The 17,105-nt window shown below is 48.7% G+C and overlaps 1 long non-coding RNA gene across 7 annotated transcripts in view; it reads right to left on the bottom strand.

The window, feature by feature from the left end:
- The window catches only part of LOC125964257 (uncharacterized), a 161,600-nt gene extending 144,886 nt beyond the window's left edge, over window positions 1-16,714 (bottom strand). For all 7 annotated transcript variants that reach the window (XR_007477104.1, XR_007477106.1, XR_007477107.1 and 4 more), the window contains exons 1-2: window positions 16,572-16,714; window positions 7,731-7,854 (exon numbers count right to left, since the gene is read on the bottom strand). This is a non-coding gene — a long non-coding RNA (uncharacterized LOC125964257). The remainder of the gene's footprint in view (window positions 1-7,730; window positions 7,855-16,571) is intronic.
- Window positions 16,715-17,105: the final 391 nt, after the last annotated feature.

Genomic DNA, 17,105 nt, shown 5'->3' with positions numbered 1-17,105 from the left:
ATACAATGGAATATTACTCAGCCATAAAAAGAAATGAAATTGAGCTATCTGTAATGAGGTGGATAGACCTAGAGTCTGTCATACAGAGTGAAGTAAGTCAGAAAGAGAAAGACAAATACCGTATGCTAACACATATATATGGAATTTAAGGGAAAAAAATGTCATGAAGAACCTAGGGGTAAGCCAGGAATAAGACAAAGACCTACTGGAGAACGGACTTGAGGATGTAGGGAGGGGGAAGGGTGAGCTGTGACAGGGCGAGAGAGAGGCATGGACATATATACAGTAACAAACGTAAGGTAGATAGCTAGTGGGAAGCAGCCACATGGCACAGGAATATCGGCTCGGTGTTTTGTGACCGCCAGGAGGGTTGGGATAGGGAGGGTGGGAGGGAGGGAGACGCAAGAGGGAAGAGATATGGGAACATATTTATATGTATAACTGATTCACTTTGTTATAAAGCAGAAATTAACACACCATTGTAAAGCAATTATACCCCAATAAAGATGTATAAAAAAATCATACATCCATCACACACACATATCCACTGTGAATAATTTTTAAAGTCATAGCACCCATTGATTCTCTAGCTTGGGGTTTCTCCTGGGCTATTTTTCTCTCACTGCCCTCCTACATTCCATTCCCTAAATCCTTGTGGTATCAGGGTAACCTGAGTAACCGGTGGTAACCTCAGGCCCACAGGTAATCCAAACTTCTTCTTTCTATTACGTCCACTACACCCATACCTTTCCACTGAATCCTTCTCTCACTAAGAGTCCCCAAATTCAGGTCTTTGCATCTCTTTTTCTGTACCTGTCTCCCATTTCACATTTCTGGGCTACAAGGGAATCACTGAAAATCCACAGAAGTGCCGAAAGGAATCAGAAAGGAACAAAACATAAACTAAATTTGTGAATTATCCCCAACGTAGATCGCAGAGCATGTAGATTTCAGAATACGCTAAAGACAAAAGTTTTAGTTTTAGTTTAGCATTGCTTCCATGCTTGGCTGGTCTCTTCGTCCTCCACCACCACTGTTCATGCCCTCCAGTTAGGCTCCATCCATCTACCTATTTATCCATCACCGATCCATCCATCCCAAGCAGCAATGCATCATCGCATCCTTCGTAAGTACCTGCCCCTCCCTTCGTTTAGAATGTCAGGGATGCTGTGGAAGCACAAACTCGCACACAAGGCTCCAGTATTCTTGGTTTACTCCCCGTGATGAAAGCAAGCTCAGACCGTCAAGACAACAAAAATCAGTTTGACCGGAAGGCGTCTAATTCATGGGCCACGTGGAAGCTACAGATACGTCATTCCTGCCCTCAGAACTCAGAGGAGACAGAGAGAGAACACTGAGGGCTGTTGAGGGGAGGAAGGAGAACTTGGCCATCTGTGTCATAATGACATCCACCACAGGGCTCCCAGAAAATGTCTTTCCACGAAGAACAACGGGAGAAGGGAGGTTCAGAGCAGAAGGACAGCAGGATGTGTGTAAGTAAGCAGCAGTGCGTTCCAGGACTGCACAGAGCAGTAGCCAATGCTGCGAGTGCTAGTTTTTCCCAGGAGGCCAGTCTTCAAGGTCTCAGCTCCTGTCCGTGGTGGAGAGAGCACATAGCCTCTGCAGCCGCCTGCAGAATTTGACACCACGGAAAGCTGGGGGGCGCGTCCAGTTTCCAGACCTATGTGTCGTAAATATATCCAACAGAGCGTTGCATTCAACAGAACTCAACGGTGACACACAAAATGAATTGAAAAGCTGTAGACACCTTAAGTGGACTCCCTGAAAATGATGAGCTCTTTGAGCCAATTCCCCATCCTCAGATACCTCAGTCCCCACAGGCTCCAAATAGCTCCTCTCCTGCCTCATATACATGACCTTGCCCCAGAACTCTCATTTGGGTTCTTATTCTCTATTTCCTCACCCTCCCTCCCTCAGCTGATTAAGACAAGGTTGAATTTTGCCTCTCTGGGCTTCACTTAATTTTCTCCTCCACTAATTATCATACTAGGATTGTGTGCACACAGGGATATGTGTGGACCATCTTGTGGAATTTTCCTTTATCCCATCATAGTGGGTTTGGATGCCAGATGCATGTCTATGATGGACTGAATCCAATACTTCCCTAGGCCTCACTTTACTCATGTGTATAGTGGGCAGAATAATACCTGCAACCTGGGGATGACGGGGAGGGGTCTTCAATGAGACAATGTAAATAAATACTAAGTAGGATGTAACGCATAGTAAATGTTGGATGAATGTTAGCTCTTGCTTTTATTATTATTCTCCACTTCCTGACAGAGAAACAAGACCCTCCACTTATTACCACCAACCTGATGACATGCACTCCACACCTTCAGTAAGAACAAGGTGTGAGGGACAGGGCACATCTTGGGGCCAGGACAAGGAAGAATTGTGTAGACCAAAGAATCCTAGGGGTGTTCACAGGCGGAAATGGCATTTCGTCCAGGGCCTATTCACCACATTGGGTGGTTGCCCTTTTCTTCCACAAACTTCCATTTGTAACACCTGCCCATGATGATTCCTCCTGTTGAGGCAGTCCTGGGCAGCTCTGGCCCACAGTGACATTTGCCTATCAAGGTACACAGCCAGACATATCTCTTGGAGGCAGACCCTACTCCCAGGAGGAGGCTGATAAGCTGAGTAAGCATGGAAAGGGCACGGTGTGTGCCAAGCGCTCACACACACAGATACCACAATATGGTAGCAGGTCTTGCTCCTCCTATGAGAGGTAGTGGCAAGGTGAAGAGAAGCTCCCTACGTGTTCAGTGTAACAACACCTTGCACATGGTTGAGGTGAGATTCAAACCCTCGTCCTTATCTTTGCAACATGGCAAGTGCTCTGACCGTGCTAGTGGCTAGAAGAAGCATAAAGCGTAGATCTCGTCTTTCCAGAACTTAAAACTCACTGATCCGTTGGGAAGGCAAAGGCAGTACCTTCAAACAGTCACATATTCACACGTGTTTATACAAGGGTACACGTTCATATCAAAGACACACACGGGGTTATTATTCAGAGTAAATACTCCTCGTTTGAAGACTTCCACTCGTGTGAAGACTTCCACCTCCACCATGGAGAACAGAAGATGGAGCAGCGTCCCAGAGGCCCCCGCTGGGCAGGCGTCATCCTCCCAGCTTCTCCAAACAAAGAAATTCCCTAGAAGGTAGTATAGTGCAAGAAAAAGAACACACACACATATCCGGGAGCCTGGCAGGGCTGGGTTTAATCCTCTCTTCCCTGCTTTTTCCTTAAGTAACCTTAGCGAACGGAAACTTTCGAAGCTGTAAAATGAAAATAGCTCCGACTTCAAAGCCTGAATTACACACTCGAGCAGAGATTCTGACAGTCAGGGGAGGACTGCCCCTCCCTCATCCTCCTGGGACAAGACCCTTTGAACAGGGAGGGCGTCTCTCAGCCACCCAGATGATGGCAGACACCCTGCCGTGCCCCAGGGGATGCCCAGCTGGCGATGGATTTCAGCAGAGAGGCTCTAGCTCCAGCCACCAGGAGTCCTTTGTCCGGAATCCTGTCTGTTGATGCGGCCGGCCCCAGAGGGTCAGCTCGGCCTTCCCCTGCATATGTGTGCACGGGCCCCGGTCTGGTGTTCATTCACAGATGCCTGGCACAGAAGATACAGTGAGCTTAGCCTAGGCCCAAGTTCTGCTGAAACCTCCTTGGACCCAGTTGTCCCTTCTGCATTTGTTTGTGTGTGTGTGTGTGTGTGTGTGTGTGTTTCTGTGTCTGTGTGTGTCTGTGTGTTTGTATATGAGAGTCAGAGGTTTGGAGGAAGACAAAGAGTGATGCCAATGAATGTCAGGGAACAATACCATTCCAAGGATAAGCGTTTAGTTGTACCTGTGGCTCCTAGAGGACATGTTCCTATGTTCTCTGTTGGTAGATGCAATACTACATAACGCATGCTTGAGATAGCAGACTCCACACCCAACAAAATCTGTTCTGGGTAGTGAGGGCTTAGGCCAGAAAAGATGGACTGGATGTAACACCCAAACTCATGGATCTTCAGATGTTCACATTTTCTCTAGTAACGCAGGCATTGCTACGGCGACAAGTGGGTTTGAGTTCTTCAGCTCATCCAAGGCAAACCATTGAAAAGTATCTACAGAGTTGGAAGCAGTAGGCGGAGAAGAGGATGTGAAACGGTTTAGGGACCAGGGAGGCTCTGGCCCTCCTTGCTGGCCACCGTCCCCAGGGCCTGGTGTATTGTGTGAGCTCACTACGTCTTGATGAATTATTAGTTATCCCAGAACACATGCCCCACGTGGCCTTTCCTCTCTGCTACTAGGGACCTGAGCTGAAATCTCTCTCCAAGCCTATCAGGGTTGCTTCTGTCAGAGTGACAACAGGAGGAAGGGGTTCTTCTCCCGGGAAGGCCTGGGATCCTCTGGGTTTCCTTCGGGGCCGAGCCCATGCATAGCCTGCCCTTACAGTGAGTCCCAGAGGAGGCACCATTGATATCCAAGGCTGTCTTCTCATGCTGCAGTGTGAATTCCCAAGATGTAGGGTTACTGTAGTGCTTGCAGCTGAGCTGTGGCTAAGTTCCAGGTCTGAGAATGAAACGTGCCGTCCTCAGGACTGGCTTGCCCATTTCCATTTGTGTCAGTCAAGGTCTTAGGACACTGACGGCAAGTACCGCTACTTGCCTTCAAATGTGGCAACGACCTCCTCCCTACTTCTAAGAGTGGGCTTTGCCCCAGCTTTCAGAGCCCGACTCCACGGAGCACCCAACCATCGTTGAGCCCTTATTCTGTGCCCAACAGTGTACACACGCTTACGCATGTTGTCCAAAATAAGCCTTTCAACTGACATGCAGTATGCGGTTATCCTGTGTAGCAGATGAGGAAACTGGTGCTCACAGATGTATAGTGCCCAAAGTCACCCAGCTGGTGAAGATCAGAGCCCCAGTCAGAACACTAATTGGGGAATTATTTAATGTATGTTTCATCCTTTGATGGATGTTGTTTCAACATTTTCATCCTGGTCCCTGCCCTGTGGCATCCTTCTTTGTTCTGGAATCTCTAAGTGGAACGGGAAGGACGCATCAGCCCTTAAGCACTGGGATTTCAGATTCCAGGAGCCAGAACGGGTGACTCGTCCAGCAGCCCATGCCAGGTCAAAGTTTCTTAGCTCCCCAGCCTCTGCAACTTATGATAATCATTTCCCTGAGAAGCCTGCAGTCTGCGTGACTTATACACCTGTAAGTGAGATACGTACTCTCAACAGTAACCGCCCAGTTTCTGTGAATGAAGACTAATGTTTTGCTGACCAAGAGGCAGCACAGAGAGCTGCAGCCCCATTTGTTGTTTATATTACAGCAGGTGAAAAATCAAAGTGGGTTGCCCAGGTTTGTTTCCAGATCAGGCTGAATGTGGCTCTGAGTCTAGGTTAAGTCAAGGTCCCAACTTTGCTGAGTTTACTGTGTCTCCCCAAGAGCCACTCACCCCTCAGTAGTTGTTTCTCTTACAACAAGGATCGCTGTGCACGCTGATCGGCCCACACCTTCCCGCACCAACCGGAATATCCTGGAACACTACCCTCACCGCTCCGACACCCAGCAGTGTCCTGCATGCTTGCTTAGCACCATCCCAGAAGTCAAGCTTCTAGGGGAAAACATCACGAGTGGGTTTGGAAACACGAGGAAGCCACGGCTCGTAACGTGATGGCGAAATGGGGCCAGGGCTCACGTGAAGGCACTGTCATCCTCAAGCACCGTCAAACCGAGAGTGAGTTTACCAGCCCAGGAGATGAGTAAAACCTCAAGTTTGAGGAAGGGCAGATACATCCTATTGTGACTGGGGCCTAGCACACCCCAATCGTAGGCCACCTCATGGCTTGCAAGAGGGATTTGAGACGTATAAAAGGTGTGCAGTGTTAGAGCATCTCAAAAGCCTCAGCATCTCCACGTTCCAGCCACTGGTGAAATCAGGTATGTCGGGCAAAGGAACGCAGCTCTTGGGAGCTTGGTTCTACCTGGTCCAAAACTCTGCGGGCAGCTGGGGCTTGCGCACTGGCTGTCTGGTCAGAATGAAAGGCCTTGTGTGGGCACCTCTCTCGTCTGTATCATTGGGGACCCACCTCTCTTGGGCTACAAGTCAACATCTGAAGTGTGTGGGGTGGGGGCTGAGATGGGGGTCCAGGGTGTGACCAGAGTCCTGTCTTGAGGGTCCTGCTGGCGTGTGTGGTGGCGCTGTTGCCGTGGCCAGGAGCTGAGCGGAGCTGATTAGGAGAGGGTAGCACCAACTCTAGGGCAGGGCTGACCTGAAGGGAAAGGCCAGTGCAGCGAGGGAGGAGAGCTCCTCAGGGAGCAGGGGGCAGAGGCCCAGGGAGCTCAGAGCAGCAAGGACATGAGGAGGTGGTAAAGCGGCCATGTCCTGCTCTGGGAGTCGGGGACCATTGTTCCACCCCCGTGTGCTCAGTGCCTGGGGATCCAGGACTTCCCTCTCTAAGATGTGCATTCTCCCCTAGAATTTAGTATCGATCTAAACGGTTGTTTTGTCTCTAGATGAGTCTTTTCTATGAATTCTCTTACAGAGTGGTTAGCATGCTCCATTACAATTGTTTGATATTTATATAAAAGGTCAAAATCTTTACAAGAGTACTCAACGTGTTTTGGTTCTCATGTGTGTGTATGTGTGTGTGTGTGACCACGCGAGCACACACACACACACATATATCTTTACACACATATTTACCTGTGTATTTACATGTGTTTGTGTGGAGTTTTATATGCTCATTAATCCTTACAACAACTTTAAGAAGAGTACAGAGAAGTTAAGTACCTTGCTCAAAATCACACAGCTGGTTAATTTTTGAGACAGGACTCACATCCAAGAAAATCATGTTCTAAATTCCACAGTATCTGCTGTGGAAGGATAATACATTTGTCCTCATTGCCCCTGACCTTCCTTCTTATTCTTTCCTTCTCTCTCCTGTCTCTGTCTGTCTGTCTCTCTCTCATTTTTTATATTTTTGTTTTTTCTACCCCTCTCCATTTCTCTTCTCCTTTCACCCATTTTTCCTCTCTTTCTTCTTTCCTTCCTTCCTTCTATATTTCTTTATTTGTCTCAATTAAAACCTTGCTATGGCTTACAAACTGTAGCTACAATTTATACTGACTCACATCATTGCAGACACACACACACACATTTAATCGGTGAAGGCACTAGGCAAAGGTTGAAACGGCACAGGTTTGAACGAGGCAAGTGGTTCTCCTGGGTTGAGTGTCTCTAAGGTTCTAGAGTTCCTCACTTCAGTGTCTTTTCTATTGCAGTGCACATCCAGACCAGAATGTATCATCCAAAGCAGAAGCTGTGCTGCCCGCTACCAAAGTATTGCTGCCCTCCATCCCAGCAATGCTGCACCCCACCAAAGTATTGCTGCTCCTCACCAAAGGATTGCTGTCCCCCACCTCAGCAGTACTGTCTCCCTCCACGGCAATGCTGCCCCCCAGTAAAGTACTGTTTCCCCCCACCAAAACACTGCTAAACTCCCCTCAGCACAGCAAGCAGCCTTGTCAACCTCCACCCAAGGGTAAGGAGCCCTCTGTCCCAAAGTGCCCAGACCCTCAGCAGTGCCAGAAGTCCAAGCAGAAGTAAAGCGCAGGCATGGGCCAGAGGCCAAGCTCCCTGCAGAACAGAGAACATGAAGCCAACTCCCCCCTCTCAGCCAGCTAGCTGTCAGCACCGCTCACCCCCGGCTTCTGGAAGCAGCCACATTTGTGGAAAAGCCAGCACCAAGATGGCAGCTTCCTGGATCAACATTTCTTATGAAATAGCAGCTGCAATTTCCATTTAGCAAAGGATCCGGTTCTAAACCTTCTAATCTTCTTTGCAGATTTGTATACTTCGCCCTTTTGGCTTCTTGGAAACTTAAGCAACATGCCCGACCATCCTTTCCTAGCACACTTCGTCTCTGCTCCAGTTTTTCAAACAATTAAACACAATTTCGCTGCCATGAATGTGTCGGTTTGATTATTTCGTCATCTTACAGTCGTTAACTCCTGCAGATTTTGTATCCTGCTGCTTAAATATGAGCCCTAGGAGGGCTGGGCATGTGGGTGCAGGTAGAGCAGAAGGCATGGGGAGATGCACTTCTGAGCTGAAGGACATTTTCCTTGGTCCTGGAGGGTGAGGAGGAGAGATGGGCACTTCAGCCGCATGGAGACACATCCCCCCATACTTTCAAAATGAGAACTGCCTTTCGACAGTGGGGAGATGATGCCCGTCTCGAAAACGGAGGCACAGAAAGAGTAAGGGAAACCCAGCCATGAGCTAAATAGTAGAGCAGAGGCAAATAAAGGGAAATTCAGAGAATACTCCAGGGGCATGTGGGTGAAAATGAATTGAGGACCTGGCCTCAAAATCTCTACCACTGGTAAAAGAAAAGATGATATTTTGTTCAAGCTACCAAAATGTGTAAGTAGGAGACAGTCTATGTAAAAATCATACATCCATCACACACACATATCCGCTGTCAATATTTTTCTTGTTTTTTTTTTTTTCTGTACGCGGGCCTGTCACTGTTGTGGCCTTTCCCGTTGCGGAGCACAGGCTCTGGACGCGCAGGCTCAGTGGCCATGGCTCACGGGCCCAGCTGTTCCGCGGCATGTGGGATCTTCCCGGACCGGGGCACGAACCCGCTTCCCCTGCATCGGCAGGCGGACTCTCAACCACTGCGCCAATAGGGAAGCCCCACTGTCAAGAGTTTTTAAAGTCATAGCACCCATTGATTCTCTAGCTTGGGGTTTCTCCTGTGCTATTTTTCTCTCACTGCCCTCTTACTTTCCATTCCCTAAATCCTTGCGGTATCAGGGTAACCTGAGTAACTGGTGGTAACCTCAGGCCCACAGGTAAGCCAAAGTTCTTCTTTCTATTACGTCCACTACACCCATACCTTTCCACCGAATCCTTCTCTCACTAAAAGTCCCCAAATTGAGGTCTTTGCATCTCTGTTCCTATACCCGCCTCCCATTTCATGTTTCTGGGGTACAAGGGAATCACTGAAAATCCACAGAAGTACCCAAAGGAATGAGAAAGGAACAAAACATAAACTAAATGTGTGAATTATCCCCAACATAGATCACAGAGCATTTAGAATTCAGAATACGCTAAAGACAAAAGTTTTAGTTTTAGTTTAGCATTGTTTCCATGGTTGGCTGGTCTCTTCATCCTCCACCACCTCTGTTCATGCCCTTCAGCGAGGCTCCATCCATCTACCTATTTACCCATCACCAATCCATCCATCCCAAGCAGCAATGCATCATCGCATCCTTCGTAAGTACCTGCTCCTCCCTTCGTTTAGAATGTGTGGGATGTTGTGGAAGCACAAACTCACATACAAGGCTCCAGTATTCTTGGTTTAATCCCCGTAAGGAAAGCAAGCTCAGATTATCAAGACAACAAAAATCAGTTTGACCAGAAGACGTCTAATTCATGGACGACTTGGAAGCCACAGATATGTCATTCCTGCCCTCAGAATTCAGAGGAGACAGAGAGAGAACACTGAGGGCTGTTGAGGGGAGGAAGGAGAACTTGGCCATCTGTGTCATAATGACATCCACCACAGGAATCCCAGAAAATGTCTTTCCAGGAAGAACACCGGGAGAAGGGAGGTTCAGAGCGGAAGGACAGCGGGATGTGTGTAAGTAAGCAGCAGTGCGTTCCAGGACTGCGTAGAGCAGCAGCCAATGCTGCGAGTGCTAGTTGTTCCCAGGAGGCCAGTCTTCAACGTCTCAGCCCCTGTCCGTGGTGGAGAGAGCACATAGCCTCTGCAGCCACCTGCACCATTTGACACCACGGAATGCTGGGGGGCGCGTCCATTTTCCAGACCTATGTGTCGTAAATATTTCCAACTGAGCGTTGCATTCAACAGAACTCAACGATGACACACAAAATGAATTGAAAAGCTGTAGACACCTTAAGTGGACTCCCTGAAAATGATGAGCTCTTTGAGCCAATTCCCCACCCTCAGATACCTCAGTCCGCACAGGCTCCAAATAGCTCCTCTCCTGCCTCACATACATGACCTTGCCCCAGAACTCTCATTTGGGTTCTTATTCTCTATTTCCTCACCCTCCCTCCCTCAGCTGATTAAGACAAGGTTGAATTTTGCCTCTCTGGGCTTCACTTAATTTTCTCCTCCACTAATTATCATACTAGGATTGCGTGCACACGGAGTTTTGTGTGGACCATCTTGCGGAATTTTCCTTTATCCCATCATAGTGAGTTTGGATGCCAGATGCATATCTATGATGGAGTGAATCCAGTACTTCCCTAGGCCTCACTTTACTCATGTGTATAGTGGGCAGAATAATACCTGCAACCTGGGGTTGACGGGGAGGGGTCTTCAATGAGACAATGTAAATAAATAGTAAGTAGGATGTAACACATAGTAAATGTTGGATGAATGTTAGCTCTTGCTTTTATTATTATTCTCCACTTCCTGACAGAGCAGCAAGACCCTCCACTTATTACCTCCAACCTGACGACATGGGTTCCACACCTTTAGGTGTGAGGGGCAGGGCACATCTTGGGGCCAGGACAAGGAACAGTTGTGTAGACCAAAGCATCTGAGGGGTGTTCACAGGCGGAAATGGTATTTTGTCCAGGGCCTATTCGCCACATTGGGTGGTTGCCCTTTTCTTCCACAAACTTCCCTTTGTAACACCTGCCCATGATGATTCCTGCTGTTGAGGCAGTCCTGGGCAGCTCTGACCCACAGTGACATTTGCCTATCAATGTACACAGCCAGGCATGTCTCTTGGAGGGAGACCCTACCCCCAGGAGGAGGCAGATAAGATGAGGAAGCATGGAAAGGGCACGGCATGTGCCTAGCGCTCACAGTCACAGATACCACCATATTGAAGCAGGTCTTGCTCCTCCTATGAGAGGTAGTGGCAAGGTGAAGAGAATCTCCTTACGTGTTCAATGTAACAACACCTTGCACATGGTGGAGGTGAGATTCAAACCCTGGTCCTTATCTTTGCAAAACGGCAAGTGCTCTGACCGTGCTAGTGGCTAGAAGAAGCATAAAGCGAGGATCCCGTCTTTCCAGAACTTAAAACTCACTGATCCGTTGGGAAGGCAAAAGCAGTACTTTCACATAGTCACACTTTCACACGTGTTTATACAAGGGTACACGTTCATATCAAAGACAAACACGGGGTTTTTATTCAGCATAAATTCTCTACGTGTGAAGACTTCCACTGCCCTTGTAGAACAGAAGATGGAGCAGCATCCCAGAGGCCCCCGCTGGGACAGGCGTCGGCCTCCCATCTGCTCCACGCTGTAGGACTGATCTGGCTGCCTGGCAGGGTGGGCGCAGGCACACAGGCCGGCAGGGCACCTGGTGCAGAGCCTAGGAGCCACGTGTTACATAAGTTCTTTTCACATTTTATCTATGGAGTCAGCAACACCTGTGCATACCTCTTGACTCTCAGCCCTGTGCACACTCACCCTCGCACACTCAAGTTCATATTCCCACATAGATCCATTCATGACCCCTCAAGTGAGGCCACACACAACACACACAGACAAACCTTCATAAGATGTCAATCACCTGAAGCATGTCTTCACTCACCCACACACACTGACAGACACTCCAATGCACGAGCACACATGCTCACATTGTCTTTCTTGTGCATGTGCATCGCCCCAGAGCATAGAGTTCAGAGCCTCCCCAGGCTTCTGCAACATTCCATCAGATTATTGACCCTTGACCTTGAGTGAATTTCCAAGCAGAAAGATCTCCGGATAAAGAGGATGATGTTGAGGCCTTTGAAAGAAGGCTGCCTTCCTCAGGGAAGAATATAGTTACATCTTCCAAACAAAGAAATTCCCTAGAAGGTAGTATAGTGCAGGAGAAGGAACACAAGAACGTATCCTGGAGGCTGGCAGGGCTGGGTTAAATCCTCTCTTGCCTACTATTTCCTTAATTAATCTTAGTGAGCAGAACCTTTCGAAGCTGTAAAATGAGAATATCTCCGACCTCAAGGCCAGAATTAGAAACTCGAGCAGAGATTGTGACAGTCAGGGGAGGACTGCCCCTCCCTCATCCTCCCGGGACAAGACCCCTTGAACAGGGAGGGCGTCTCTCAGCCGCCCAGATGATGGCACACACCCTGTCGTGCCCCAGGTGTTGCCCAGCTGGCGATGGATTTCATCGCTAGCTAGCTAGAGCTAGAGAGGCTCTAGCTCCAGCCACCAGGAGTCCTTTGTCCGGAACCCTGTCTGTTGATGCGGCCGGCCCCAGAGGGTCAGCTCGGCCTTCCCCTGCATATGTGTGCATGGGCCCCGGTCTGGTGTTCACTCACAGATGCCTGGCACAGTAGACACAGTGGGCTTAGCCTGTGGCCAGGTTCTGCTGAGACCTCCTTGGTCCCAATTGTCCCTTGTGCCACGTGTGTGTGTGTGTGTTTGTGTGTGTGTGTGTGTGTGTATGTGTGTGTTTGTGTTTGTATATGAGAGTCAGAGGTTAGGAGGAAGACAAAGAGTGATGCTAATGAATGTCAGGGAACAATACCATTCCAAGGACAAAAGTTTAGTTGTACCTGTGGCTCCTAGAGGACATGTTCCTATGTTCTCTGTTGGTAGATGCAATACTACATAATGCATGCTTGAGATACCAGATTCCACACCCAACAAAATCTGTTCTGGGTAGTGAGGGTTTAGGCCAGAAATGATGGACTGGATGTAACACCCAAACTCATGCATCTTCAGACGTTCACATTTTCTCTAGTAACGCAGGCATTGCTATGGCCACAAGTGGGTTTGAGATCTTCAGCTCATCCAAGCCAAACCATTGAAAAGTATCTACAGAGTTGGAAGCAGTAGGAGGAGAAGAGGATGTGAAACGGTTTAGGAACCAGGGAGGCTCTGGCCCTCCTTGCTGGCCACCGTCCCCAGGGCCTGGTGCGTTGTGTGAGCTCACTACGTCTTGATGAATTATTAGTTATCCCAGAACACATGCCCCACGTGGCCTTTCCTCTCTGCTACTAGGGACCTGAGCTGAAATCTCTCTCCAAGCCTATCAGGGTTGCCTCTGTCAGACTGACAAGAGGCAGAAGCGGTTCTTCTCCCGGGAAGGCCTGGGTTCCTCTGGGTTTCCTTCGGGGCCAAGCCCATGCATAGCCTGGCCTTACAGTGAGTCCCAGAGGAGACACCATTGATTCCCAAGGCTGTCTTCTCATGCTGCAGTGTGAATTCCCAAGATCTAGGGTTACTGTAGGGCTTGTAGCTGAGCTGTGGCTAAATTCCAGGTCTGAGAATGAAACGTGCCGTCCTCAGGACTGGCTTGCCCATTTCCATTTGTGTCAGTCAAGGTCTTAGGACACTGGTAGCAAGTGCCGCTACTTGCCTTGAAATGTGGCAACGACCTCCTCCTCCCTACTTCTAAGAGTGGGCTTTGCCCCAGCTTTCAGAGCCCGACTCCACAGAGCACCCAACCATCGTTGAACCCTTATTCTGTGCCCAAGAGTGCGCACATGCTTACGCATGTTGTCCAAAATAAGCCTTTCAGCTGACATGCAGTATGGGGTTATCCTGTTTAGCAGATGAGGAAACTGGTGCTCACAGATGTATAGTGCCCAAAGTCACCCAGCTGGTGAAGATCAGAGCCCCATCGGAACACTAATTGGAGAATTATTTAAGGTATGTTTCATCCTTTGATGGATGTTGTTTCAACTTTTTCATCCTTGTCCCTGCCCTGTGGCATCCCTCTTTGTTCTGGAAGCTCTAAGTGGAACAGGAAGGACGCATCAGTCCTTAAGCTCTGGGAGATCAGATTCTAGGGGTCAGACTGGGTGACTCGTCCAGAAGCCCATGCCAGGTCAAAGTTTCTTAGCTCCCCAGCCTCTGCAACTTATGATAATCATTTCCCTGTGAAGCCTGCAGTCTGCGTGACTTATACACTTGTAAGTGAGATACGTACTCTCAACAGTAACCGCCCAGTTTCTGTGAATGAAGACTAATGTTTTGCTGACCAAGAGGCAGCAGAGAGAGCTACAACCCCCATTTTTTCTTTATATTACAGCAGGTACAAAATCAAAGCGGCTTGCCAAGGCTTGTTTCAAGTTCAGTCTGAATGTGGTTCTGAATCTAGGTTACATCATGGTTCCAACTTTGCTGAGTTTACTGTGTCTCCCCAAGAGCCACTCACCCCTCTGTAGTTCTTTCTCTTACAACAAGGCTCGCTGCGTATACTGATCTGCCCACACCTTCCCGCACCAACCGGAATATCCTGGAACACTACCCTCACCGCTCCCACACCCTGCAGTGTCCTGAAGGCTTGCTTAGCACCATCCCAGAAGTCAAGGTTCTACGGGAAACGTCACGAGTGGGTTTGGAAACACGAGGAAGCCACGGCTCGTAAAGTGATGGCGAAATGGGGCCAGGGCTCGCGTCAAGGCACTGTCATCACTGTCATCCTCAAGCACCATGAAACTGAGAGTGAGTTTGCCAGCCCAGGAGATGAGTAAAACCTCAAGTTTGAGGAAGGACAGATGCATCCTATTGTGACTGGTGCCTAGCACGCCCCAATCGTAGGCCACCTCATGGCTTCCAAGAGGGATTTGAGACGTATAAAAGGTGTGCAGTGTTAGAGCATCTCCAAAGCCTCAGCATCTCCACGTTGCAGCCACTGGTGAAATCAGGTATGTCGGGCAAAGGAACGCAGCTCTTGGGAGCTTGGTTCTACCTGGTCCAAAACTCTGTGGGCAGCTGGGGCTTGCGCACTGGCTGGCTGGTCAGAAAGAAAGGCCTTGTGTGGGCACCTCTCTCGTCCGTATCATTTGGGTCCCACCTCTCTTGGGCTACAAGTCAACATCTGAAGTGTGTGGGGTGGGGACTGAGATGGGGGTCCAGGATGTGACCAGAGTCCTGTCTTGAGGGTCCTGCTGGCATGTGTGGTGGCGCTGTTGTCATGGCCAGGAGCTGAGCGGAGCTGATTAGGAGAGGGTATCACCAACTCTAGGGTAGGACTGCCCTGAAGGGAAAGGCCAGTGCAGCGAGGGAGGAGAGCTCCTCAGGGAGCAGGGGGCAGAGGCCCAGGGAGCTCAGAGCAGCAAGGACAAGAGGAGGTGATAAAGCGGCCATGTCCTGCTCTGGGAGTCGGGGACCATTGTTCCACCCCCGTGTGCTCAGTGCCTGGGGATCCAGGACTTCCCTCTCTAAGATATGCATTCTCCCCTAGAATTTAGTATCAATCTAAATGGTCCTTTTGTCTCTAGATGAGTCTTTCCTATGAATTCTCTTACAGAGTGGTTAACATGCTCCATTACAATTGTTTGATATTTATATAAAAGGTCAAAATCTTTACAAGAGTACTCAACGTGTTTTGGTTCTCGTGTGTGTGTGTATGTGTGTGACCACGCGAGCACACACACACACACATATATCTTTACACTCATATTTACCTGTGTATTTACATGTGTTTGTGTGGAGTTTCATATGCTCATTAATCCTTACAACAACTTTAAGAAGAGTACAGAGAAGTTAAGTACCTTGGTCAAAGTCACACAGCTGGTTAATTTTGGAGACAGGACTCACATCCAAGAAAATCATGTTCTAAATTCCACAGTATCTGCTGTGGAAGGATAATACATTTGTCCTCATTGCCCCTGACCTTCCTTCTTATTCTTTCCTTCTCTCTCCTGTCTCTGTCTGTCTGTCTCTCTCTCATTTTTTATCTTTGTTTTTCCTAGCCCTCTCCATTACTCTTCTCCTTTCCCCCCTTTTTCCCTCTCTTCCATCTTTCTTTCCTTCCTTCTATATTTCTTTATTTGTCTCAATTAAAACCTTGCTATGGTTTACAAACTATAGCTACAATTTATACTGACTCACCTCATTGCACACACACAGATGCACATTTAATCGGTGAAGGCACTAGGCAAAGGTTGAAATGGCACAGGTTTGAAGGAGGCAAGTGGTTCTCCTGGGTTAAGTGTCTCTAAGGTTCTAGAGTTCCTCACTTCAGTGTCTTTCCCATTGCAATGCACATCCAGACCAGAATGTATCATCCAAAGCAGAAGCTGTGCTGCCCGCTACCAAAGGATTGCTGCCCTCCATCCCAGCAATGCTGCACCCCACCAAAATATTGCTGCCCCTCACCAAAGTATTGCTGTCTCCCACCTCAGCAGTACTCTCCCCCTCCACGGCAGTCCTGCCCCCCAGTAAAGTACTGTTTTCCCCCACCGAAACACTGCTAAACTCCACCTCAGCACAGCAAGCAGCCTTGCCAACCTCCACCCAAGGGCAAGGAGCCCTCTATCCCAAAGTGCCCAGACCCTCAGCAGTTCCAGAAGTCCAAGCAGAAGTAAACCACAGGCATGGGCCAGAGGCCAAGCTCCCTGCAGAACAGAGAACATGAAGCCAACTCCCCTCTCTCAGCCAGCTAGCTCTCAGCACCACTCACCCCCGGCTTCTGGAAGCAGCCACACTTGTGGAAAAGGCAGCATCAAAATGGCAGCTTCCTGGATCAACATTTTTTATGAATTAGCAGCTGCAATTTCCATTTAGAAAAGGATCCGGTTCTAAACCTTCTAATCTTCGTTGCTGACTTGTATACTTCGCCCTTTTGGCTGCTTGGAAGCTTAAGCAGCATGCCCGACCACCCTTTCTTAGCACACTTCGTCTCTGCTCCAGTTTTTCAAACAATTAAACACAATTCCGCTGCCATGAATGTGTCGGTTTGATTATTTCGTCATCTTACAGTTGTTAACTCCTGCAGATTTTGTATCCTGCTGCCTAAATATGAGCCCTAGGAAGGCTGGGCATGTGGGTGCAGGTAGAGCAGAAGGCATGGGGAGATGCACTTCTGAGCTGAAGGACATTTTCCTTGGTCTTGCCAGGGTGAGGAGGAGAGATGGGCACTTCAGCCGCATGGAGACACATCCCCCCATACTTTCAAAATGAGAATAGCCTTTGGATACTGGGGAGATGATGCCCGTCTCGAAAACGGAGGCACAGAAAGAGTAAGGGAAACCCAGCCAGGAGCTAAAGAGTAGAGTAGAGGCAAATAAATGGAAATTCAGAGAGTACTCCAAGGGCATGTGGGTGAAAATGAATTGAGG

This window comes from Orcinus orca, chromosome 1 (genome assembly GCF_937001465.1).
Source record: "Orcinus orca chromosome 1, mOrcOrc1.1, whole genome shotgun sequence".
In the NCBI taxonomy this organism is placed as follows: domain Eukaryota; kingdom Metazoa; phylum Chordata; class Mammalia; order Artiodactyla; family Delphinidae; genus Orcinus; species Orcinus orca.
This window is presented reverse-complemented; position numbering and strand designations above follow the sequence as displayed.